The sequence below is a fragment of the Vombatus ursinus genome, unplaced genomic scaffold (genome assembly GCF_900497805.2).
Source record: "Vombatus ursinus unplaced genomic scaffold, bare-nosed wombat genome assembly UNPS02014371.1, whole genome shotgun sequence".
Taxonomy (NCBI): Eukaryota; Metazoa; Chordata; class Mammalia; order Diprotodontia; family Vombatidae; genus Vombatus; species Vombatus ursinus.
In genome coordinates, this window is record NW_020954149.1 from 6,008 (window position 1) to 12,014 (window position 6,007).

Genomic DNA, 6,007 nt, shown 5'->3' on the forward strand with positions numbered 1-6,007 from the left:
TTCTGAAACCATCCTGCTTGTCATTTATTTATTTATTATTGTGCCATATGCACAATAGTATTTCATCACAATCATATACCACAACTTGTCCAGTCCTTCCCCTGTTGATGGACATCCCCTCAATTTCCAATTCTTTGCCTCCACGAAAATGGCTGCTATAAATATTTTGGTATATATAAGTCCTTTTCCTTTGATTTCTTTGGGGTACTGACTTAGTAGTGGTGTTGTTTGGTCAAAAGACATGAACAATTATATTGCCCTTCGAGCACAGTTCCAAATTGCTCTCCTGAATGAATGGATCAGTTCACAATTCCACCAACAGTGCATCACTATCCCTATTTTTTCACATCCCGTCCAACATTTGTTATTTTCCTTTTCTGTCATATTACCCAATCTGATAGATGTGAGGTGGCGTCTTAGAGTTATTTTTAATTTGCATGACTCTTATCAATAGTGATTTAGCTTAGATTTCTTTTTCTGAAAACTGTCTCTTCATATCCTCCGACCATTTATCAATTGGAGAATAAGTCTTATTGCTATAAATTTGATCGGTTCTCTGAATATTTGATAAATGAATTAATGTCTCAATTTTTCTACTTCCCCTCCAACATTTGTCACTTTCCCCTTCAATCATTTTGGCCAATCTGGTAGGTATACAGTGATATCTCAAGGTTGTTTTAATTTTCATTTCTCTAATCAATAATTATTTAGAGTATTTTTTTTCATATGACTATAAATTGTTTTGATTTCTTCATTGGAAAACTGACTGTTCATATCTTTTGACCACTTATCAATTGGGGAATGACTTATATTCTTATAGATTTGACAAAGTTCTTTATATAGTTTTGATATAAGACCTTTACCTGATAAGCTGTGTATAAATTTTTTTCCAAATAAAAAATAAAAATGAATGTAAAAAGACAGAAAAAGGGGCAGCTAGATGACACAGTGGATAGAGCACCAGGCCTGAAGTCAGGAGAACCTAAGGTCAAATCCAGCCTCAGACCAGACACTTAACACTTACTAGCTGTGTGACCCCTGGGCAAGTCACTTAACCCCAATTACCTCACCAAAAAAAAAGAAAGAAAAGAAAAAAATAAAGAAAGAAAGAAAGAAAAAATAAATGTAAAAAGAATTTTTTACATTTTTACAAGGGGGGGAAGAAGTAGTCAGAGTAAAGGGGAAGAAAAGGGAAGGGGCTAACAGAAGGTTGGCGGAACTGAGGGAGGCGGTGGTGAAAAGCAAAACCCTAGTGAGGAGGGAAAAGGAGAAAGGAGAAATAAAAGTGTAAATGGGGGGGAAGGATGGAGAGAAAGAAACAGATAGTAATCATAATGGTGAATGTGAATGGGTTGAACTCTCCCATAAAATGAAAGCAGATGGCAGAATTGATTAAAAACCATAATCCTACAATATGTTGTTTACAGGAAACACATTTGAAAAAGTGACACACAAAGGTTAAAGGTAAAAGGCTGGAGCAGAATATATTATGCTTCAGCTGAAGTAAAAAAAAGCAGGGGTAGCAATCCTGATGTCAGACAAAGCAAAAGCCAAAATAGATCTTATTAAAAGACATAAGGAAGGAAACTACATCCTGCTAAAAGGTACCATAGACAATGAAGTAATAACATTACTAAACATATATGCACCAAATTGTATAGCATCCACATTCTTAGAGGAGAAGTTCAGGGAGTTACAGGAAGAAATAGACAGCAAAACTATACCAGTGGGGGACCTCAACCTCCCCCTCTCTGAACTAGATAAATCTAACCACAAAATAAACAAGAAAGAAGTTAAAGAGGTGAACAGAACATTAGAAATGCTAGGTATGATAGACCTCTAGAGAAAACAGAATGGGTATAGAAAGGAATATACTTTTTTCTTGGAGGTATATCGCACATATACAAAAGTTGACCATGTACTAGGGCATAAAAACTTCACAATCCAATGCAGAAAGGCAGAAATATTAAATGCATTCTTTTCAGATGATGATGCAATAAAAATTATATGTAATAAAGGGCCATAGAAAGATGGACTAAAAAATAATTGGAAACAAAGTGATCTGATGCTAAAAAGTGATTGGGTCAAGCAACAAATCATAGAAACAATCAAAAACTTCATTCAAGAGAATGACAATAATGAGAGTGTACCAAAACTTATGGGATGCAGTGAAAGCAGTTCTTAGGGGAAGTTTTATGTCTCTAAATTCTTACATGAATAAAATAGAAAAAAAGATCAATGAAATGGGCATACAACTAAAAATAACTAGAAAAAGAACAAATTAAAAATCATCAATTAAACACCAAATTAGAAATATTGAAAACCAAAGGAAAAATTGATAAAATTGGAATTAAGAATGCTATATAACTAATAAATAAAACTAAAAGCTGGTTTTATGAAAAAAAACAATAAAATAGAGAAAACTTTGGTTAATTTAATTGAAAAAAAGAAAGAAGAAAACCAGATTACTAGTATCAAGAATGAAAAAGGTGAATTCACCACCATTGAAGAGGAAATTAAAACAATAATTTGGAACTATTTTGCCCAATTGTATGTCAATAAATTAGACAATCCTAATGAAATGGATACATATTAACAAAAACATAAATTGCCCAGATTAACAGAAGAGGAAGTAAAATACTTCAATAATCCCATCTCAGACAAAGAAATTGAACAAGCCATTGACGAACTCCCTAGGAAAAAATCTCCAGGGCCAGATGGATTTACAAGCAAATTCTATCAAACATTTAAAGAACAGTTAATTCCAATACTATATAGACTGTTTGGGAAAATAGCTGAAGAAGGAGTCTTACCAAATTCTTTTTATGATACAAATATGATGCTGATACCTAAACCAGGAAGAGTCAAAACAGAGAAAGAAAATTATAGACCAATTTCTCTAATGAATATAGATGCAAAAATTATAAATAAAATATTAGCAAATAGATTAGAGCAAATTATCACAGGAATAATACACAATGACCAGGAAGGATTTATACCAGGAATGGAGGGTTGGTTCAATATTAGGAAAACTATCAGCATAAATAATCATATCCACACCAAAACTAACTGGAACCACATGATCATCTCAATAGATGCAGAAAAAGCTTTTGACAAAATACAACACCCATTCATATTGAAAACACTAGAGAGCATAGGTATAAATGGAGTCTTCCTTAAAATAATAAATAGCATCTACTGAAAAAAAAGAAATTTTTTTCCCAATTTTCTGTTTTCCTTCAGATCTTAGCTGCATTTATTTGCACAAAAATTTTTAAACTTAGTGTAATTGAAATTATCCATTTTACACCTAACTTTGTCTTTATCTCTTGTTTATTCATAAATTCTTTTCCTGTCCACAAGTCTGATAAGTAATATGTTCCATATTCTTCTATTTTTCTTATAAGATCTGTGTTCCCTGTTTTATGCAACTAATTATTTATAAGGCTGGAGGGAATAATCCCATTAATTTCTTCCCTCCTGACATCTCCGGTTTGGACTTCTACTTTGGTTTATGGATAGCAACTATCAATCAGGAAGACCGTTCAGGCCTCTGAGAAGGTGGTCAATCTTCAACCTCTCCCTGTCTGTAGACATGCCTAAGTCTCTCCCATCCTTTAAAAACAAAATGAAATGACCAGCCCCTCCAGCTGTCTTCTCATGGCTCTTCTCCTTCTCTACCCCATACTCACTGCCTCTGCTGCTTCTCCTCTATAAACTCCTCAACCCTTTGCAGTCTGACTTCTGACCTCATCAACTATGAAGTTACTGTTCTCTCCAACGTTACCACAGACTGCTTAATTGGCAGGTGTGGTGGTCTTTTTTCTGTTCTCTTCCTTCTTAACTCCTAAGTTAAATTTGACATCATTGCCTACCCTCTCCTCCTTTATAATTTCTGCTCCCTGAGTGTTTGCATTTGACTCTCCTTATGCCTGGAAGTCACTGTCTTACCTCTGCCTCTTAAAATCCCCTCACTTCAGGTATGGGAAAAACGGGGCATTAATGCATGGTGTATTAATGGAGTTGTGAACTGATTCAACCATTCTTTAGAACAATTTGGATCTATGCCCAAAGGAGTACAAAGCCATGCATACCCTTTGACCTAGCAATACCACTACTAGGTCTATATACCAAGAGAGATAAAAACCAAAAAGGAAAAGGACATATACGTAAAATATTTATAGCAGCTCTTTTCTGGTGGCAAAGAATTGGAAATTGAGGGGATGCCCATCAATTGGGTAATGGCTGAACAAACTGTGGTGTGTGATTATGATGGAATACTATGATGCTCTAAGAAATGATAAGCAGGATGCTCTCAGAAAAACCTGGAAAGCCTTCGTGAGTTGATGTAAAGTAAATGTACTGTGTACAAAGTAACAGCAATATTGTAAGATGATAAACCATGAATGACTTAGCTATTCTCAGCAATACAATCATCCAAGACAACTCTGAAGGACTTATGATGAAAAATGCTATCCCTCCCCAGAGAAAAAACTGACGGAGTCTGAATGCAGATTGAAGCATGCTTTTTTATTTTTCTTGAGGCTTTTTTTGGTCTATGTTTTCTTTCATAACATGACTGTGAGAAATGTGGTTCAGCAACTCACTGCTCCCCTAGAAACATACCGTGCAGAGTCCTGTCCTCCCTTAAGAAACTAAACTTAAACTGAAGTGAGCAAAGAGACCTTTATTTACAGTTCTAAGAACCGGGTATGTGATACCCCAAAAAAAGAAAAGGGACACACACACTGACAGACACCAGAGCAAGCCTTTTATGTGGTTAAGTTCCTTCTTGTCCCTCCCTTCAGAGCCAGGATTGGTCCCTGCCTTTCTGGGTTACAATCTTCCTGATACTCCCACTTCATAACATGTCCTGCCTCCTGCTAACATATGAAAAGTGCCTAATTCTGTGCTGTTGCTCCCCTCTGGGCAGAGAAATTAGTATTAATGAGCCTATTATGTCTGGGCACTCTAAGTAAAGCTTAACCTTTGTCCTACTTCTGGCCTCCTCCACCAAACAACCAATTTTATCCACTTTTAGCCAGTTCTAGAACCTATGACTTAAAGCTACTTTTTCTTTCAATTTCCTTATATGGAAACAATAATTTCTTACCTCTCACAATTCCCCTTCTTTCTTTTTCTCAGTTTTTATGTTTCCATACCTTTCAAACTTTTCTAGGCGAGAGCACAAGCCTCCTCCAATTGGTCTTGTTCCTTCATTAGGAATAGATTATTCAGCTTGTAACCGTGATTCTAACCAACCCTTTCATCAATTATCTATCCTAGAGTTCTCTGCCAACTCCTCAGCTAAAGTGGTTAAACCTTGCAATGCCTTAGTAATGGTTCTGTCTGGGGCTGTGCTATTGGGCAACATTTCATCGAGGGATTTTCAGGACTTAAAACAATATGGGAGAAGGAAGGGAGAAATTGACTGACACATTGACAAATTAAAAAGAGAACAGTCCCCTTATTAAGTACAGATACAGAGACCCAAAAGTAATGATAAATTGTCCATCTAAAGCTTCAGAAGTCTCTTCTCATACAGCTGTCTGACACTCTGGACATCATCCAGTGAAGTCTTCTGGTCTAAGTGCTGTTCAAACAGTGTCCAGCAGACCCTCTTCTTGTAGAAATCCTTCTTCTTGTGTCCACTCTCCTATAAGATTGATCTTAACACAATTTTTAAATTACCTTGCCAATAACCAAGGCAAATATTGAAAGTTAACTCAATGCCCATGTCTCCACCGTTACAAGATCAAAATTGGAACCTTGGCCAATTGTCTTGTTTTAAGAAACTCAAGTTAGAAAAATTAGAACCTAGCCTTACACACTGCATTATTTCTAGTTTTGTACCTTGCATTAATCCATTATTTATTCCTATTCATATTCCCCCATCAGGAGGATGAGATTCCACTAAGGAATTAATAACAGACTCCAATACATAGTAATTAATTTAAAAGCAAATAATAAAATAATCCCAACTTCTGATCACATACAAATAAATAAT